We start from the raw sequence: 22,226 nt of genomic DNA, 5'->3' as shown, positions 1-22,226 counted from the left end.
CCTTTGAACCCAATCAAGAAGGCTAACCCCAAATAAAATGATCAACATAAAACAGGCATGATAGCTGCAACCCAACGGAAATGCTAAGATAGCAGGATCACTGCTATCGATTTATTTCATATACTGTATTTACAACTCATGCGTTTGTTAAATATATTAGGTAAACATCACCGACTAGTGAAACAGAGAAATGACGTAGTGAAGTTCATGCTTGAAGGCTTAATAATAACTTCTGAAGAGGAAACGTTCTTGAAGATGGGAATCGCCAACGGCTTCTAATAGCGCGGGCCTCTAGATCGAGGCCGGTAACATACACAACCAAGATCCTGAGGGACCTGGTAATTGTTTCCTCAATACTCTCTCTCCCTGGAAAAGTCATGTCTAGGAGAGAGCACAATCAATGGAAGGACTCCTGTTGACATGATTGAAAACAACTCTAAGAAAAGACTCAAGACTAATGTCTCTAAAGAAAGATTTCTGCAAAAAATAATCTCTGTAAGATTACAGCGTCCCGGGTGCATCTCAACAGCAAACTCGATGTAGTTGGAAACCACATTCATAGATGGCGAAAGCTGTATCTTCTGGCTCGACTGCTGATAAACCACCCCCTTATTTAGAACACCGGCTCATCACTTCACGTGTAGCTCAGTGAGAGGTGCGGCTTTCAGTGTCAAGATCAACAACTATTTTAAGAAGATAAAAGGCAGGCGGTAAGTACCATAGTCAGATGTTGCACAAAAAAGTTCATAATTACAGTGTATGCATTATTGTTCGTGCCTGCTTTGAGAACATAACGAAGAGGAAGAACAGAAAATTACTACCTTGATTATATAAAGATAGGTGATGCAACCAAGGCACTTACAAGGAGAGTATTACCAAATACAACTAAATAATCGGAGTGTATAACACCAACGTAATCAAAGATTATTAATTAATCATAAAAGAATCAAGACAAAACAAAATTGAACAAAAAATAACTCAACTATAGTAACAACTATTCACGTGTGAGTTCTAGGAAGCGAACTCGGCCTCCATTCAATATCATTCTGTTTCCATTCAGTATTGGGAACATGATTCCCAAGTACTAAACAACACAACAAAACAAACTATTTTGATATTCTCATAAACAACCCACGAAATAAAATAACTAAAAATGAATAAATTATCTAATAAAGTATTTAAATAAATAAATAAGTAACAAACTTTGTGTGTAGTTCTGTTACTCACCCGATAAAACTACATGAAATATACTCAGAGAGGCGCGCAGTAAGAAATTTTGTTGGGAGGGGTGCAATTTTGGGGGAATCCAATACTACGAGACACTACATGTAGTAGTGTTAAACCAATTTTCGCCACCTATATTCTCAGAAAAAAATAAAGAAGTAGATTTTTTTTATAAGAAAAGAAAGAGTGCAGGTAAAGTGTAAAGTGAAATCCTTGTTATTTCAACTATTTCTTTAATAAACAAGCATAGTTTTATGAAGAAAGTGTTTAAATGTATATTAAGTTACGAACTTCGGGTGTCTAGACTGGGTGTACCCCCTCCCCTCCTGGGTCAAACCTTGACTCACAGCAAAAGGTACTAGATACTATTGGATGATGAAAACAGAACACTGCTTCTTAACGGCGCCGACTTTCGAAATTTTTATGTGGGTGCATAGCGATGGCGGGATACGTTAGCCTATATTTTTTCAGAAAAGTCTCAATATTTGATTGATTTATTTTTAGTTAAAATCCTTTATGAACACTATGATAAAAGGGGGCTGTGATAAACTAAATTATATCTGTACTATAAGGATAAGTTGGGGCTGCCCTTGCGCACTCGGTAACACAGCTGACTTAAACGCAAGAGAAATGGGTTCAAACCCAGGCCCAAACTGAGCCTCTTGTGGGTGCGCCGCAGCCACAAGATTATTTGTGTAGGTGCCGGAGCCCCGGAACACCCACGTAGTCGGCCCGCATGCTGTTTCCCATTTCCTGGTAACATAGGTAATATCAGGGGGTATCAATCTGCGCTTCGTGAATTACCGTCAACTTTCGTGATGACATTTCTGAGAATATCAAGCAGCGCTTGTCTTTCTTTCCCGCCTATTCTCCAGCGGACTTACTCTTGCTTTTTTCTGTTTGCAATAGGTAATCACTTGGTTTTTAATGTAAAGGGTTGATTCTTATATTTATTAGAATGATTCCTAAATGACTGTCTGCTCATATGTCGAAAATAAATAAGACTTCTAACCTAAATATAAGAATTCTCTCCTACCTGACCTAAATTCGAACTCATAACCTCCGAAAGTCATAACTCTTCGGAATGAGCTAATAACTGTGTTCAGAGTGGATTGATTTCTACCACTTCCGGTTGATAAATTAAGTATATTAAGAAAATTGGAAGAGACAATTGTTTCATTTAACTATTGTAATATTAATACTAAGGATAAGAATATAATAATAATAATAATAATAATAATAATAATAAAATTATTATTATTAATAATAATAATAATAGCCAATATAACTCAAAAAGTCGCTTCTAATATACGGAGGTTTGTCGTGTGGACTAACGGCGAGATATACTAACAATACAATATTGGAAGTCCCAATATGAGATTTTAATAAATATATGTAATATATGTAAGCATGGTTTGTCCGTGAGTGTTGCTGAAACTCCGCAATTCACTGCCATAACTCCATTGGGGGTTATAGGGTACAGTACCCTTCTATCCCCTATCCATGAAGGTTTCGATTTGGACTTATACATATCCTAAGGAAGAGAAGAGGGTTCAATGAGAGAAAATTGATTTAATAAATACAAAAATAGAATATCTCACGAGGTGAGGTGACATAGAGTTCAGCGTCACTTTCAGATGTGAGTCTATATAAGGCGTGGAACTACAACTTAACTTGGAATCCGAACCACACTAGTTCAATTGGGAATCGAAACCCGTATCATCTTTATCGATCGCAAGGGGGACACAACGAGATGTAAACATACTTGAAAATTAACGATATTAATGTAAAACCCATAGTCTTTGAGGTCACTGAGATGAGTTGTCATACTAGGGTGCAGCGTTTTACCACTTTTTTTTCGGAACGAAATGTAATACTTAGCAAAAGTGGCCCACTCACATGGACATTACAGGTATAGATTTCTTTTCAAATCAGATAATATCTTCTGTGAGAAATATTGCCTCAAAGTTTCAAAATTTCACTGAAAATTACAAAAAATACCAAAATTGTTCATTATTTTTAGTTATGTTAAAGTAAACATATTTTTGGATTTAAACACGCCAGATGCTATGAAAACTGATAATCAACTCTCAAAATGCCAGTTATGTGCCCCTGCGGTGGGATAGGGGTGCGTCCTCTGGGACCGGCAAAGGGGGCAAATTCAGTACATTTAAGCGGTTGTGCAGGTCCTCGCTCACCTGGTCATATAGCCTATCCAAGCTTCTCAGAGTCTACCACATGAAGGTGGCTCCACTTAGGGCTCCTGTGCCAGCCCTACCCAACTAACCAACCAACCATATGTAGGCCCAGATGAACTGATCCAATTTGTCAATGTCAGGAAAAATTGTCACAAATTTGGACTTTGGTTGAAATTTAGGCACAGCTTGCCTAGAAAGTAAGGTTCATCTGAAAATCCCGTCTCTAACATTATTGCCACACACTCGGGAGGGTGCTTCAGTGGCTAATTTCTCTATCCGTTCTACTGTCACCGTTTGGCACGGATAGACGGTGGAGGACTATTCTGGCACAGTGTCATCAGAAAGTGAAAGTTTGTCCTTGAGCTATTTGTTTGATACCGTCCTTAGAACTGGTGGTACAGTTATTGAAACATCAGTGCTTTCCCAAAAGATCATTTCAGTGTAATCTTTCGCCTCAAAATTCAGTCTGGGAATGATGTTATATCTAATAGTGTTATGAAAATTCTCTGCTTCGTGTTTTCGAGCCAGTGGCGTAGCACACTTTTGCGGCCCCCCCCCCGCAAAGTATAGAGAAGGGGCCCCATTTGTAAAGCCGACACAAGTAAGGTGGAAGTTCTACTTCTTTAAAACTTTATTCATCGCAAGACTTCGGGGCCCCTATACATCGGGGCCCCCCCGCACTGCGGGGGTTGCGGAGGCAGCTGCTACGCCACTGTTTCGAGCACTAAGAATCTTATGCAATGCATCTTGTCGGACAGCAAATAGACCATCAGTCATCATGGCGAAAAGAACATTCTCTGGGAGTGCGAGAAATTTATTCGTCTGAACGGATGAACGGATTACAGCCTGGTATTCATTTGGTAAGTATCTACACCTATGAATGCTCTCAAAGACGTGACGAGGACCATTAGTGATGGAAAACTTGAGATAAGTTTCTCAGATCTTTACTGAGTTTTATGAGCTCTTCTAACTATGATAAGGTAAGTCACATTTCATTGGTTTGAATGACACCACTGGAAGCTTTTCACAGTCAGATAGTTTTGAACCTATGTGACCTGTGTAAGAATAGGGGCTTGAATTAGCGCCAATATGCGTGAAGAGAGCTCGGAAAGGCAGTTCATTAAAATGCAAGAGACAAATAGCCTGTTAGTTCCTTTAATTTTCGACGAGTACCTCCCTCCCAACCAGTGTTAATGTTTGTTCCATCACACCCAAGAACCTCAACTTCATCAAAGCCACCTTTGAGTTGGTTTATGGTGTACTCGAAAATAGCCCTGGTCTCACCCATGGCCAGAGGCAGAGGATGGTGTCACGTCACCAACGCATTGAGAGTTAGGTTCAGCCACAAGTGATAAGTGCTCTTCTCTATCGATGCCTGCGTGTGTTTTAGTGTCTTTCCTTTGACCATCAAAGTATAAGCTTTTAATGGGATCATCATTTCTAGATCTTTCTTTTAAATTCAGAGCAACTTATTTTTCACACGCCTTATTTTGCTCCTGTCCAAAATTAAAGCAGAGTTATGTTGCTAGATAGTTGAGAAGTTATAATTCCAGCCTTTAAAGCTGCCTGAAGCACAGTTGATGTTATATGTGCCGCAGCCCTTTCGCTTACATTGTATCTCTGAGCAATCATAGCATTTTCACTCAAATCTAGCTTCGGTTTAGATATTCTGTCCCTGGGTTTGGTCTCTTCCTCAGAAGAGCTTTCCTCTGCTTTCTCTTCAAGGTCTGCTTCATTGTCACTGAAGTCATTTTTGTGATATAATAAATAATATTGACGTTTTACAAAAGAAATACAGAATTTTCTGTGGAAATAGTGTTTATCAAAGTATTATCTGTAACGGCCAATTCATATAAGCTGAAGGCAACAGTAACCAAATATAGCGCTTGAGAAATGGCGAACCAATTTGAAGCGTATCCGACTCCTTCCTGATAGTGACGCTGAGTTACGCAGATCGGGACAGGAGAAGGGCGTTGCAGTATTGTGAGGTGGAGGGGTGAGAATGTCATGGTGAAAAATAACAATGTTTTTTGCTACCACTATGAACCACCACTAGAAGGAAAAGGCAAGGACTAAAATAGCTTTAGAAACGCTTAATTGTACTGAATTTGCCCCCTTTGCCGGCCCCAGAGGAGGCACCCCTATGTCACCGCAGGGGCATATAACTGGCATTTTGAGACTTGAATGTCAGTTTTCATAGCATCTGGCATGTTTAAATCCAAAAATATGTTTACTTTAACATAACTAAAAATAATGAACAATTTTGGTATTTTTTTGTAATTTTCAGTGAAAGTTTGAAACTTTGAGACAATAGTTCTCACAGAAAATATTACCTGATTTGAAAAAAAAAATCTATACCTGTAATGTCCATGTGGGTGGTCCACTTTTGCCAGGTATTACATTTTGTTCCGAAAAAAAAGTGGCAAAACGACCCACCCTATTGTCATACACCAGATGGCATTAACATCAAAATTTAGCCCCATCGACATAGGAGTCGAAGGGAGGGACTAAACATTAAAAGTTCAAAATGAAAATTATTAGTGTATAATAAAACAGTAGGCAACTGGCGGACCGCGGTCCAGGTTTGGACCGCAGAAAGTCAAAAACTAGACTGCCAAATATTTGGAAGGTATAAATTGCTGAAGGAAATTATTTTTAAAATATTATTATGTGGATAACAATAAGTTTGAATGCCACCTTTATCATTTTTGTAGTATTTTGCAAGTAATTGCCTGACTGATTTAAGTTCTTAATGGTAAGTATGTTGATGAAATACGTAGTTGCTATGCTGTGTAAGCAGGATTGTGCGCTGAAGAACGAGAGCGGAAGGGAGGATGCTGGCCGGCCGGTATAGCATGTTACCTTAATCCTCATAAAAGCTCTGTACCTCCGGAGGCAACAGAAAAATTTCATTTAATGAATTAGGAAATTTTATAAATCCATTTGTTATTATGGTCACCTATGAAGCCTCTTTCAATCGGAGCAGGCATATTCATTTTAACACTTTTTCTCCCTCTCTCTCTTAACTCGAAAGGTTACCGTCACTTTATGAAACTTTGCTGTAAAACGACAATTTATCTTTCGGGAGCCCGTGTTCGGTGGAGACGACATGTGATGTGGAAGCAAATCTTTTACGCTGCATCGGTATACAATTTGACACGAAAGCAACTCCTTTCCGGTGTATCGGTACACTCTTTGTGACGGGCGGCGGTATTTTTATTAACAACGAATCAAAATAAAAAAAGAAAAAATATTGTCACTTTCCGATCTCGTATGGAGCTCTTATTACAGTAATTAGTTTTGTTATTGTCGAGGCCTATGCTTTTTGTATCGATATGGATCCGAAAAAGTGTAAAGTTGATAGGGAAAATAGGAAGTTTTTGGCTGATGAGACTGGACAGTATTGCTTTTCGCTATCTGATAGGCCCACACTGGAGCTATTCCTGTAGCAAACCTCGTCAGGAAAAGCTACTGGCGTATCTAGCTTCTTAAAAAAGTTTTTTTTTTTTTTTTTTTACAAAAAAAGTTCTATGAGCGAGAAATAAAACCCTTCTAAAGCAACATTGCGTGGTTGTTGGACGCTTAATAAACACCAGAAGTCATTTTCAGACTCTAAGTCAGAAAAAGATGTATGTTGGAAATAGGCGCGACGTTTTGAAGACAAAAATTATGTTGTTGCCGCAATTCAAGGTATTTCATTCCTTGCAAAAAGCAATACAAGAAGAACCGAAATGTTGGCTGCTGACAAGAAAAGTAGTTTGCTAGAGTTTCTGCAGAATGAACCTTGGTACACCATAGCACTTGATGAATCATGTAACATTGTTGATAAAGAACCGATGCCAATTTTCGTGCGATTTTTTGAATATTGCAAGTAAAGCATGGAGCGAAGAATTGCAAGCAATATTGCAATTTAAAGCCAAGACTCGCGGAGACGGTTTATTCAAGACTTTTGATGATTTCACGACAAAATCAAACAGTTATCATAACATGGTGTCTTTTCCAATTGTCGAAACCCTAGCAATGATCAACAAAGAAAAGATACTTGTAAAGAAAATCAAGGATATGAATGCTGGTGTACAATGTTATCAGTGCATAATTCACCAAGCACGCCTTTGTGGAAAACTTAGTACCCCTCTCAAAGAAGTAATAGACAGCTTGATCAAGTTCATTCATTTTCTGAGGTCTCGTTCTGCTCCTCAGCACAGCCAGCTCAAACAGTTTCTATCTGATTGTGATTCGGGGCATTGTGACTTGCTGAAATACAACGATGTTCGTTAGGTAAGTAAAGGCCAGGTAAATAAGAGAAGAACCTCCTTCTTAGACAACTTGGAATCTCAAGAAACAAGAAAACATTTGGAGTTCCTAGCAAACGAACGCAGTATGATAGCTATGGCTTTCATAAAAGACATTCTGAAACATTTATAAGCGCTCAATACTGATCTACAAGGAAATGGGATTTAATAAGTGATTTGATACAAAGTATATCTTCTTTCCGTCGCAAGCTAGATTTCTTTGAAGCAGCATTACAAGTCAATAATTTATTCACTTTCCAACAATTCTTGAATATAAAAATAATTCAGAAATAGACAATGCAGTATTTTCAAATTTTATGTGAGGTCTTAGGAAGGAATTTTCGCAGGATTCCAAGATATCGTGGAGATAAAAAAAAATTGTCGCAATTCTTAAAATCGCCTTTTAAAGTTTCTCCAGCGGCAGAATGGACTGATATGTCTGCAAAATTGTTCCGCATTTTAAAGCTTTTATTCCAAATGGAAATAAGAGACTTGGAGGAAGACATTTCCTTGCTTTTGGAGTAAGCATGTCCCAGAAAAATATGGAAATTGCAAAATAAATAACAATTTACTACTTCACAAATTCAGCCACTATGTTCGGCTTCACATGTTTGTGAAACTTCACTTTCAAAAATGAAACTTTTGAAGAACCAATATCGCTCAAGACTAACGGCTGCCCACCTTGAAGGCATTCTACGCATAAGCTTCTCCCCGTTGAACCTAACTTAAAAAAACCTTGCTCACGACCGCAAAAAACGTAATTTCTCCCGTTGATCTTTGTAATTATGCCTAACTATTGTACTTCATATTATTTTGAGAGTGAAAATTAAAATAAAAAATTAGTAAGAAAAATGAATTTTTTGGGCCTCAAGAAAAAAATTCAAAAGTATTTGGACCCCACTTAAAAATATTTGCCGACGCCTAGTCTAATCAATAATTGTGGGAGTCCGTGAGATGAATGGTGATATTCAAACGACTGATATTATTGTCAAACTTAGTTTTTGGTGTCGCTGAGATGAATAATGGCACTCCGGATACCATTAAAGTCCAATACGTTGCTCTTCGTTAGCGGCAATTTTATTCATTTGCTCCTCGGTGGAACTGCGTTCTTACTATTTCATTTCGATTCAAATGCGCATTCTAATGGAAAAACGAAGCTCAAATATATCTTTGAATTATCAACTTACTCTCTCCCGCTGAATGCCTGGCACTTCAGCTAGTAAATGAATAATTTTAGAAACATATAGTATATTATATTTAATTAAAATTGAAATATGTAGGTTTCGAAAGTTGTATATGAATTTTTAATTAATGCTTTATCTAGTAGAAAATAGAGTGTTCAGGATATATTCCTAAGTATTTGGGAGAATTGTGGGATGAATACTTTTATTAAACTACTGTCAACTTTAGTATGGTTGACGGATCTCAATAAAATTGAGCACAAAAATGATCTATCCCAAAATGATCTCACTAATTTCCAAACAATTTACCTCACCAAAATTTTAAAATCTGCTCACAAATATGTTACGTAGCTGACATAGGCTATATGTTACAATTATAAATATCTCAACGAAACGCCCGGATGTTTTCATAATGTTCGCAATATATACTTCAATGTGGAACAAGATTGTAACGAGGTTGTTTGTGATCGATTTTCTTTCATTCGTTGTACTCATTGTGTAAAACGCGTATACATTGATTCGTTGTTCTACTTGTAGTCATTATCAGCTAAAAACTAAATGTGTAATTTTAAGTCAATACGATGTTCTTCTTTATACATAAATAACTTTTCATTTTATTCGTTATTTACAGTTTTATATTAAGTATAATCAAATATGCAAAGCATATTCATATAACACTTTCTGAAACTTTCTTAATTAAAGGTAATAATTATTTTCTCTCAGAGGAATCATTTAGTTCAATTAAAATACGAGTAGGAAAAGTATTTTTTTCATCTATAAATATATAAAAAACCTGCTGCTAAGAATTGAACGAGAGACCTACGAGTCACGAGTCAAATATCTCAACAACACCTCTATGCATCCTTGGCTAGTTGTTCGTTTTTATTTTTAATCAGAACAAGTAACACTTCTAGGATAATGAAATAACTTACGGGCTGAATTGACTCCCATAGTGTTTTTGACTATATTTTTTTTATCATGGATACGCTACATGCTCGGTGTTAAAATCGGTTCAGAAGATGCCGGGTTAAGTTCCCGGTGGGAGAGTATTGAACGATACTGCAGTTCGGATTCCACCTTAAATTGTAATAGGTCCACGTCTCATTAACCTTGCTAGTAAAAAGGGATGACGGTTTCAATAACCTAATATAATCTTTCCACAACATACCCTTAAATCTGAACAAAATATGGCACGTTCCAAGAAATTCAGTTTATAAAAGCATTAGACTATGGACGTGAGATAATCTTATATGGTGTGCAGACATCTGGCTTCGATTCCCGGCGGAAATGCATGTGATTCTAATCTCACGTCTCTCAAAGCAATCTTGAGCCCACAGTTTATTTAGCTTTGGTACTCTAAAATAACGTTAAACTTTAAGTAAACTAACAAAATATTAGAATGGCTAATTACTTATGATGACGGCAATTTTAGAACTAAATTAAAATCCTAAAACTCACTTTTCTAAGAGAAACATGAAGTAACTCGTTTAGTCTGTACATTTGAGTCAATACAAAATTACAAGACATTCGTGCTTGTAACAGTTTTAAAATGAACTAAAATACAATGTAAATTCTGATATATTTTTAGCAGATTAGAAACTCTGCTATACATTGATAACAATACAAAGCGAATTAATGCTGAACAAAAAAACAAAAAAAAACAAATAAGCTATTGGTTTAGTGGGAACTGAGTCATTATTTGGATTCCATACAAGGTTTGGTGCCTCTACAGGGAACTGAACCCGTGAACACGTGCAAGGAAATCACGAGCACTAGCCATTTATTTAGCTACGAACGGGTTCGCAGCCTAAGATATTTCTTCAACCAAGAATAAAGTGGAAAATAACAACAGGAAAATACAGGTTGTAAGATGATACTACGTATGCAATCTTAATTTTGCACAATTGATTTCAAGACTATCCAGAAGAAATTGATACTGAGACCGCTAAGTTTTGATCGGAAGGAAACCGATACTGTACAGTCTACTCCCGTCTCGTTTCGATGCCTTCCCTATTTTGGAGCTTATTAACTCGTAACTGTTAATTCGTACGTAGTGCACTTACATAAGACGTCGTATATTTAAATATTCGAGAACGCACCCCTTGTCTACATGACGAATCATTCTAACTAAAATTTCCAGTCCGCAGGTTATCTCATTATGAGTTATTTTCTTGCAACAGATGATGAAAATGTAACAGTTATAATGTTAATCGCGCATAATCCTTCAGAAATGAATCCCGCAAGTTGTAAATGTCGCCAACACCTAGTGTCCTACTTGCCTGTAAATATCAATTATCGATATAGCGATGCGTCGAAGGATTGCCGCTACGGTGCCTCTGGCGGTAGGGTTTCGTCGAGTCGAAACAGTTATCTAGAGTCGTGGTGTTAAAGTTACCACCGCGTAGCAGCAAGGACTTCATTTCTGTCCGCGCTTCTTCGATTCGTCGCGGAGAATCGTGAAGGGACCAATACGCCCTATCATCAGTCATGTACACGCGTTTAATATTATATATTACTTTTTCCTGACGAATTGTTTGTTAAGTGAGCTCCGGAGGTCAAGAGTAACCCCTGCATCTACATTATGAAGTGAAAAATATTGAGATTAATGCGTATAATTGTATGAATTTATATGGCAACTGTTGCCGATCATTAGAAAGTGAATATGTGAGAACTATGAAATAAAGTAGACATGCGTGGCAAACGCAATTTATCTGATCCCAAACTGTTATCGTCGAACTTACATGGTTAAAGGAACACTCTGATTAGCCAAATTAAAAAGACCTCAACGATGTATCCGTCTACAAGCGACGTTCCTTTCAGTGCTTCTGTGGCAAAGTCGGAAGAACAAGCGCCTAGTAATCATAAAGTTGGTGATTTGCACCCAGCCTAGGGCACTTTTCTTTAAACTTTTCTCTATAGTGTTTTTTAACCTCACCTTGATGTAAAGTGTTGGCAGGTTGGCAAGAAGTGTCACAGAAGAGTGCACATACTGTAGTCTGAAGTTTATTTTAGATACTGTTTATCAAGATAAACAAGATTAACAAGAAACAGGATGTAATGAAGATAAAATATATGTCGTAAGGACAAAGATTAGAAACAATATGATAATTATATGAATCAGAAAGATTCAAAAGGTGAATATTGTTAAAAAGTTTACGATAAGAATAAGAAGATTAAAGATAAGAATAAAGAGTTTAGGTTAAATAATGTTGTGTATATGAATTTGATTTATGGTCCAATAAGTTTACGGATAGTTTAAGATAAGTACAACTTAACCTACTGACATAAACAAATCACACATATAGGCGATTTAACGTATTTTGGGAGTAATTTTGTGGTTCATTGGCGTTTCGTCGTGTCTACCCCTGGTGGGCCGCTGGTGGTATAATTTTCAAAACGGAAGTGGTATTATCGCGGATCGTCGCTGCGGGGTTACCAATTTTTGGCGACATATCGCTAGTTGCCCATCGCTAATCCACCGATACTTACGGCATGGGGTCAAGTAGAGTACTGGACTTCGTGGCGTAAATAGCTAAATGCCTTGATGTACATTGGAAGATATTATGCATCGCAAAATCAGTTTGGCAATATTGCTTTTGGTTAAGGGTAAGAATATTTTCATACAAGATACGTGACATGTTGTTTGGGGCCTTCCAGGTATACAACATGCTGCATACATTAACTATTTCTCTCTGCCACTGACTGTGTTTCCAAAAGTATAATTGATTGCTTTCATTCCATTGGGTTTGCAATCATACGAGATCCATTGTCGTCAAATGATTATGAAGTTTTTGAACACAAAAAACTATTTCTAGTTAACGGATAGACCAAAATTATAAAACTGCTCTGTTTGTATAATTAAAGAGGTGGATGTTTTCGAGTTTCGTATTCTGCGAATTCTTGTCCTTGTTGATAATTTTTGATTTGGTTTCATTTGAATTTTTATTCTTTCTTATTGACATAAGACGATTAGTGAGATGAACCGAAATTACTTAGTTAAGCACTAGATAATCAACCGAAATGTATTTTTCACTTCGTTATTCCAGGAGATATATCCACAGATAAAAAATCGACTATCAGGAGCTTCATTACCTTTCTCAAAAAGACTCTATTCCATGGTCCTGCATAAACGCCTATGGTTTAGCTTTTGAAATGAGAGACTCACCTTGGAATCAAGGTGACAGCTCACGTGCAAATCTTACAACGAACTATACGTCTTCTCGTATGTCTCATACAGCCTTAGTACTGAAAATGAACGTTATGAATTAACAAATAAATGTTATTTATCGGGATCTGGTGGAAAGATTAAAATTTACATTTGAATTGAAAAGATTAACAAGCTTCTTAGTTTGTGGTATCAACATTGGAACAAGAAAGATTAAAGATATGCGACGTCCATAACATGAACATAGAACGTTTTCACAACATTAAAGCTGACTACTCCACTTTCATTTGTAGACAAACGTCTATATGCGCTTGCTAATAATCGTAATCAATTTATCATTCAACATGAACAAAATTCAAAATGTTGGATCATATATGATGTTGGCAGATCCGTCCTCTTCTTAGTAAATCACACTCATACATTCACGCAGACGTGCATACATAAATCCTTCATCAGCACAGAAGAAATAGAGCGAGATGTATAGTTCAAAGTAGCATCTTAACCTTTGTAGTGCACTTGATTCTTTCCTGTCGGGTATCAATCCCGGGCCCTTAGACGCTAAAGACATTGCTGCCAACCATTAGACCAGAGAGGAGTTCCTACATATCACTCATTTGACTCCAATCGTATACACAGAACTTAGAGAGAAAAAACAACGTATGCAAGGCGGGCAATGATTGTTTTGTTGTTCTTGGGGATTAGGATGTCCATTCAACTGACTTAATACATACAATTCAATTGTCAATAATATTGCATATTCGTATCGCTGATGACTGAGGAGACAGGTGTACTATTAAAAAGTTTATATCGATAGAACCAAGTCCTTCACGTGTCTAATCATAACGAGGCAGCATTCCATACACATAAGAAGTTATAAGGGGACACATAATCGAATTTTGGAAAATGGTTGTCCTCTGTCCGAAATAGGCATGAGAGTTGGGAGGACAGAAAAGTGCGTGCGCTACTGTGTTCAGCGTTATTAGCAGGAAGGTGAACTAGTATTTAAAAAAAAAAATCATTCGTAATCCGGTCAACCAAAGAGGACGAGCAGATACGTTGACAAAGCCACCTTGCTATACCATTAACAAAACCCCTTTAAGCCAGCTAGTCCATTGATAGAGACTTCAGGCTCCCAGTGGCATCCAGATCCACACGGAGTCATCTTCATGCTACCGGTTCTCTGCAGGAAGCCAGTTCGGAAGGGTAAGATCACATCAGATCATGGAGCTGCTTGAATTGGAGCTTGACTTTTGTACTCGTCAGGACACAAGCAGTATTACTGGGATAACGTTATCTGGGCCGATGGAAAACTATTTTCGTCATATACAGACGGAATACTGTTAGTCTGGCGACCAAAACATTGCTCATTACTGGCCCAAATACACCATTTCATGGGCAAGGAATGACAGAATGAGCGTAGCGGTTTGCGATTAGATGAGGGTGGTTGGAGCAGCTGAACTTGGAGAATTAGTGGAGATATCTTGCGGGGGAATTCTTATGAGTACGTAGTCGTTTAGCAAAACTGCATGTTTCTCAGTGTAATAGTAATTTACTCAGAAAGTAACATGCCAACTATTCACTTCGTGCAGGACAATAGTGGTGTCCTTAAATCGCAAACTACTAAAGAATGGTTTAGGACAAGGAGTGGGACTCAAGTAATGAACGGAGAACTGAAGTACTGAGGATTCATGTGTTAGACGTGTGAAATAGTATCCCAAACAAACCAGATATCTGTATGCGCCTTATACTTTCTATGGCTCGCCACCTTTATAATGTGATTGAAGCGGAAAGATGGTAAATTCATTATTGAAGAAAAGGAAAAATACCTCATTTCTGTTTATTTTTCAAACTTAAAGAACAATGTTTTAAAGTTTCTATTCATATTTTTCATAGCGCAAAGACTTCGTTTCAGTTCTAGATGGATGATATTGGTTTTTATTTTGCTGCTCTAGAAGTATATAGATTTTGATTTCAGTCAAACTTTTCACATTCATAATAATGGAGTGTTATAAAATGTTATTAAAAAAGGGAGAATTGCATCAATATAAATGGCAGCGTTTTTAAAAATGTTTATTATTATTATTAATAATAATAATAATAATAATAATAATAATAATAATAATAATAATAATAATAATAATAAGTTTATATTTGCGTGTGTGTTTAGCTTACAACATCCCGGTTGACTGTGATGCAATAGTATTTTCGGTGGTGATTCAGCATCGAAAGGCAATTGTAAAGGTAGTTCACTAAAGAACTGGCAGACTGTTTCAACATCTAGTTGGAATCGCGTTGGGGTTCGATGAATTGACTACACATTACCCAATTAAAAGCGATCTAGTAGGCCTAGGTATCTAGTAAGAATTGCGTTTGCGATGTGCAGGCCACACGACACTCAATTAAAAGCTATCTGGTAGGCCATAGTTCTAGGCTATAGTATCCCTCAATGATGACATTTTTATTACTATACGGGCATTTCTAGCCATGAGGTTGCCTCTTACTGTATTGTATTCTGCTTTATATGGAATAAATACTTGTGAATTTTATATAATAATTTGAACCTTCCTTTTTACATTTATTAAGGCCCTTACTTTAATAATAAACAGGAAACCATATTCATGTTCAGCAAATTGATTTTTCATTCTCAAAAAATGCTGTGAGATGAACGTAATAATTTACGAGCACATTTGGAGGACTGTCCTGTTAACATGCCATGGTAAATTCCTGAGCTTTGACAAGCACTATTAGACACGCTGCTCTTGAAGCAGTATTAGCTCATTTCGCAGTTAGTAGCTCAGAGGTTTCTTTCTGATTTAATTTATGAAGTGGAAATGATTATCTCTTCACTTCCTCTCGTAATCCTGCATAGACATGTTTTTATGCTGAAATAAGTATACTAGAATATAAGAAAAGAAAGTCAAATTACGTGATTACTTTTGCAATCTTTAACTATAGTTTCACTTCTCTGACGTTTCTAAAAGTTCAAATTTATAGATCTCCTTTTCGTTCTTACGCGTTTTAACTCGGGTGTTTTAATTGCTATAGTCTTTTAGTGAATCACATAGATCGTACAGATGCATCTCTTTCTTTCTCTTCTGTCCACATTATGTCTGGAGATGAATGTTCTGACAAATAGGTTACAGTGGCGATTTTAAAAAGTAAGAAGATCAACGTCATTAGTCATACATACATTTTGTGGTGTTTAACTTAACATATAAGACAATAAATCGAAAACTAAGATGCTAGTGCACTAATGATCCAAATCTGTGCCTTTACTCGCTATACCTACGTTAATTCCCTAGACAAAATTAAAAAAGAAAACTCTAGATAATTAATCACAGATTCCTATGCAACTTTCTCTTCCTTGGAGTACTTGGCGATTACATACCCGTCACGGCGATGTAAAGGCACTTTTAGTGATGTAGATACATGTACTCTGACATCGTGAGTGACTGACATTCCTATTTCCTCAGAAATACTAAAGACACGTATGAAAATAATGTAAACTGTTTCCTGTATACCACTGCAAAGAAGGCGCGACTTCCACAAGCGATGTCGTCAGCTCTGTACACAAATTGTGGTTTGGTCTATACGCTCTCCTACGTCATAGTGAGGTTTCGCCCACCACAAAATTTTTCCCCTTCGTTAAGCCAAGACTGCGATACATTTCCTTAGACCACCGTTTCCCAACCGGTGTGCCACGGCACAGTGGTGTGCCGCGAATGGGTCGCTGGTGTGCCGCGAGGAAATCGAAACAAAATTATTAATTCCTTAGGAATCAAATTGCAAGACAGAGAAAAAGGTATATTTGTATTTCACATTACTACTATGAATGTAAAATTTAAAGTTTTGTACTGTGTTACTTTTCTGTAGAATATTTTTAATTTTCTGTAGAACATTTTTCTGTACATTTCTAATTTTGAAAAAAGTACTTGTTATTATTGTTATGACCATTATTGCTTCTTTATTGTTGCAGACTATTTCGTAACTTCAAATTTTTAAAATATTATTCAATGCATCCGACAAAGTAAACATGCATACGAATTACCTACATTTGTGTTTTAAAAGTAAAAACAATTTGTTTATTCGTTCGTTATTTAGTGATCCTTCTTCTTAATGAAAGGGTGGATACAGTTTTCAAAAAAGAATGTATTTTTAACAAATTGAGCCCTCTATCTGATTGCAATTGTTTTCTATTTTTAAATAAAATGCAAAATAAGCACCGGGAAAAACCAGTGATCGAGCTTTCTTCTCTGTGAGAAGGATGTCAGTAATAAAAAATACTACAGTATTTTATATTTTCAAATAATAATAATAATAATAATAATAATAATAATAATAATAATAATAATAATAATAATAATAATCATAATAATAATAATAATAATAATAATAATAATAATAATAATAATAATAATAATAATAATAATAATGTGTGACGCGAGAATTCAAGTTACCCTGAAGTGTGCCGCAACTTGAAAAAAGTTGGGAAACGCTGCCTTAGACATATTTCGGGTGATATCGAGAGAACTTTGTTGAGAAAAGCTGCGCTCTATCCGCCGTGCACACTTCCATAAACAACACAAATTCTCTATTTAAACGGGAAACATGTTATTGCTTTCGAAAAATATTACTTGAATAAGTCGATATTAAATCAATTGCCTTAATGATAAAAAGATAATTCGAAGCATAGAAAAATGAAATTCATACGACTAATATAGACAAAATACGAATTTCCACTTAAAAAGAATTTTATATATACACGTAGCCTGAAAGCTAAATATCAGTAACTGGATAAACGAGAAAATTAACAAAGATAAAAACAAGTTCTTGAAAATATAAATCGTCAAGACCCTAGTACATCATATCCACTAAATATAAACTCATTAGACAACCATTGGAATAGGTAGCAGATTGTGCTATAATAACAATCTAATATACTTAATGTTAAAATCAGTTAAAAGAAAAGAAAGAGACATATTGGTCCAACGCATAAAAAAGACTCAACTGGCATAACCAAACCACAAAAGTTTAGTTGTTGAAGAAAAGGAGAAACAAATCGAACTACTAATAATCTGAAAATCTCAATAAACAATAAAAGCAAATAAATACACTGATGAAACATGTAAATAACACATAAAACTCTCAAACTAATTACAACTTAAATAAGTGATACTCTTAACACTTTACTAAGAACTAGGCCTCTAGCTACGAGTACACCTCACGCACGTGAAAACTCTTATATCGATACTCGTATAATATAGCAATAGCATTCGTCAAACACCACTTACCTTCAAACACTAAAACGCATGCAGTTAAACTAAAATACACATAGTAACTTCAGCGTAAAGTCCCTAATACTCGTATATTCATACTTAACTCCTTGACGTGAGTGTACAGACAAACGTATTAAAGAAAAAGGTTTTCCTAGTATATCCAAGAAATGAAATGAAATGAAATTTTTCAGTTTAAGGTTCCACGATTATTCCCGTTAGACTAACGGAGACGTGTGATTAAGGCAAATGAATGCTCGAACAATTAGTGGAAAGAGAATATGAGACGACAGGGAAATACCCCATGTAAAAACATAGGCACGACTTTGTTCAGCACAAAATTACTTGACAGGGAATTGAACAAGGGACCCCAGGCATCAAAGGTGAGCACTGTTTCACCTCTACCTCTTTCGTTTATTTAAGTTTTTCTCTTATACTGTAGCTTATAACAAAGTTACGATACAAACGATTTAACAAACGGAGCTTCCCAAATAACAGCAATAGCTATTTCTATGTCGTAGGAACCTTTAAACCCCATGCAACAGGACTTTTTCTACGCTTCAAACGAGACACATTAAAAAGAAAAACACTTATAATATTTCAGGTTCTCAGGCAACCACTTAAAATATAACAACAACAATAAATTGGGTCTATCATAATGATATAAAAATCAGTTACAATATAATAAAGGGTAACAAACTCATTGTATCGTAAAAGGTAGGCATAATATTAAACACAAATTATAAAACATATATATATATATATATATATATATATATATATATATATATATATATATATATATATATATACGCAATACGAGGGCGGGGTGAAAAGTTCTCGGCCTGACCCAAAGATGGCACTCCAATCAGCAAAATTTTATTGTTCTTGCCTAGGGGCGCTTTTCAGTTGTTTGTATCACAAGTGACAACTTGTTTTCTCAAGTAGTTTTTGTGTAGGCATTGTTGCAGTTGGACATCTTGCGTGTTAGTTGTAAAAATGGATAAACTTGATTATCGTGCGGTAATCAAATTTTTCGTTTCAGATGGATTAACCTCTACGGAAATGCATCCTAAGTTGACAAACGTTTACGGGGACTCTGCTCCTTCCATGTCAACCGTTAAAAAGTGGGCAGCTGAATTTAAACGTGGTCGCACATCCCTCGAAGATGACCCACGTGAAGGAAGGCCGAAAACCGCAACCACACCGGAAACAATCGAAAAAGTGCATTATATCGTGTTGGACAACAAACGAGTGAAGATGAGTGAGATAGCTGAGACTGTGAGGATATCGCATGAACGGGCGCGAAACATCTTCCAGAAAGAACTAGGGATATGAAAGCTCTGCGCAAGATGGGTGCTGAATTTGCTGACTGCCGACCAAAAGCAAATGCGAAAACGATTTTCGCAGCAATCTTTGGGCCGATTCAAAAGGGGTAGGACCGACTTTGTGCGTCGACTTGTAACAATGGATGAGACATGGGTTCACCACTACACGTCAGAAATGAAACAGCAGTCCAAGCAGTGGGTGGAAGCCGGTAATGCAGCGCCGAAGAAAGCAAAGACGATCGTATCGGCCGGAAAGGTCATGGCCAGTGTGTTTAGGGATGCGAAAGGGATCCTGTTAATTGATCCCCTTGCAAAAGGGAGAACAACTGAATTGAATTGATTTTGAGTTTGACGTTCAGCAGCTAGGCTATATCAGACATGGACCTACTGATTAACGTGAAATCCGAACCACAGCCGGGAATCGAACCCGGGTCTCCCACGCCAAAGGCGCGCACGCTAACCACTTAGCCACAAAGGAGCTCAAAAGGGACAACAATTTCAGGCGAATATTATCCAATCTTCTTGACCAGTTGAATATCAAAATTCGTGAGAAGAGGCCTGGCTTGAAGGACAAGAAAATCATCTTTCACCAGGACAACGCACCTGTGCACAAGGGTGCGTTGGCGATGGGAAAACTGCGCGATTTGGGGTACGATTTGCTTGGCCAACCCTCATATTTTCCTTTTATGGTATAGTCGGACTTCTATCTGTTCCCACACTTGAAGAAATTTCTTTCTGGGAAGCACTTCACATTGAATGAAGAAGTTAAGAGTGTCGTGGATGACTATTTTCTCAATCTTCCAGACTCTCACTTCGGGATAGGAATACTGATGTTTGAGAAACGCTGGAGCAAGTGTATTGAAGTTAAGAGAGATTATGTAGAAAAATAAAATCAGTTTTGAACTGAAATCGCAGTCTTTCAATTCCAGCCGAGAACTTTTCATCCCGCCCTCGTAATATTCTTTTGGACTATAATTTGTCCAGGGCATATATTCTTGATGAGGCGTTAGCATTAGGAGACTAGGGTACTTTCTATCTTCACTGAGGTATTTTTTTGGTACGGACCATATGTCCCTTCCAAATATAGGAGCGGAAACGATAAAGCGTAAAAATAAATAAAATATAATAATTTCTAAACATAGTCCAATTAAGTTTTATGTTAGCCAGTAAGAGATGAGGAGAGAAAGAAGAAAAATAAGAAGAAAAATAGAATAAGTTCGAGTAATATAAACCTCAGTTTATTTTTAAAAAATACGAATGACAACAGATATCATAAACCAGTGGCGACTCATGTTAGGGTTGCAGCGTTGCGCAACGATCAAAATATTTCGAGAAAAAATATCATTAGCAATAGTAGAAAAGAACAGAAAAAGTACTCCAATATATACCTTAAGTAACATATTTTTTTACTTGTATAAGAGTAAACTCCAATAATTTGTTTCAGAAAGTCAAAAACAGCCGTTACAGAGTAAGCTCGCACCTCAGCATCAATGTTCGCCAATGTTTAGATGCAGCAATTCGTGTAGAACGGATCGGGCGTCGAGATCTGGTGGAATGGCCACCGAAAAAATGAAATCTTTGAAATCTTTGAGTTTTACGTCCCACGGTTATGCCGGTTAGGCTAAAGGAGACGGAATAGAATGGCCATCGAGATCGACTAATTTAACACTACTTGATTTTCTTTCTGTCTGAAACTCCGTTGTTTACATGGATCGCTCGCGTACAATTGCTGTTCTACAACACAATATTCGCGAGCCCAGCACTGCTATTACCACTGAGACTCTGCAACAGCTTAGGGCCAGTTTGCGACATTGTATGGCAATTTGTGCACAACAAGATTAACATCACTTCAAACATCTTCTACGCTTAGCACAGTTGCACCATCAAATTACCTGTTTCAGGATCTTCTAAGAGATAGGTGACTTGAAGTGAATGTGTTAGGTTAGATGCGGTATCTCTTGTGTGAGTGTCGCAGTCCTTTCTCCTCATATCAGTCATTTGTCAAAGGAACAAGGAGGGCATCAATTTTTAACTTCAAAATTTTTGTTCTGCTTTCCGCGATAGTTACACATGAGTTTTGACGCTCACATACATCATTATGTTCAACTGAATAATATTGATTACTATTTATATCTTCTTTAGATTTCTTTGTTAAACGTTAGTAATATTGTCGAATCTTTATTAAAGTTAAAATATGGTAATCTTTCTTCTTATAAGTACTCCTACATATGCTTCCTTCTTTCGTCTGCGGCTATTAATTCATAGCTTGCAAAGCCTCTATGCTCTCTCTCGTTGGCAGCCACTATTATTGCTTTTATCAAAAGTGTTGAGCTTAATAATGTAGAAAATGAATATTAACTCTACAGATGTTTCGGTCATAACGTAATACATAATCGATAGATACGCAAACAATTGCCAACTGAACGAAAAAAATTACTAATTTTTTTAATTGCATTTTAGGATTACTTTACTTCAGTATTTTCATTTTGAATCACAAATGAGAGCAAATGTCTGAGTAAGAACGGGCTTAATGAAGTTAGGGAAAAAAACTAACCAAAGTATAAA

The 22,226-nt window shown here is 36.7% G+C and overlaps 1 protein-coding gene across 1 annotated transcript in view; it reads left to right on the top strand.

The window, feature by feature from the left end:
- The first annotated feature begins 645 nt into the window (after nt 1-645).
- Nucleotides 646-22,226, top strand: part of LOC145662183 (caspase-2-like) — a 122,658-nt gene continuing 101,077 nt past the window's right edge. The window contains exon 1 of the mRNA XM_081727515.1: nt 646-710. The gene's annotated coding sequence lies outside the window, so the exon portion shown is untranslated. The remainder of the gene's footprint in view (nt 711-22,226) is intronic.

Source organism: Thermobia domestica, chromosome 10 (assembly GCF_964235325.1).
Source record: "Thermobia domestica chromosome 10, izTheDome1.hap1.1, whole genome shotgun sequence".
NCBI lineage: Eukaryota > Metazoa > Arthropoda > Insecta > Zygentoma > Lepismatidae > Thermobia > Thermobia domestica.
The sequence above is the reverse complement of the archived record's forward strand: the minus strand, read 5'-3'. Positions and strand labels throughout refer to the sequence as shown.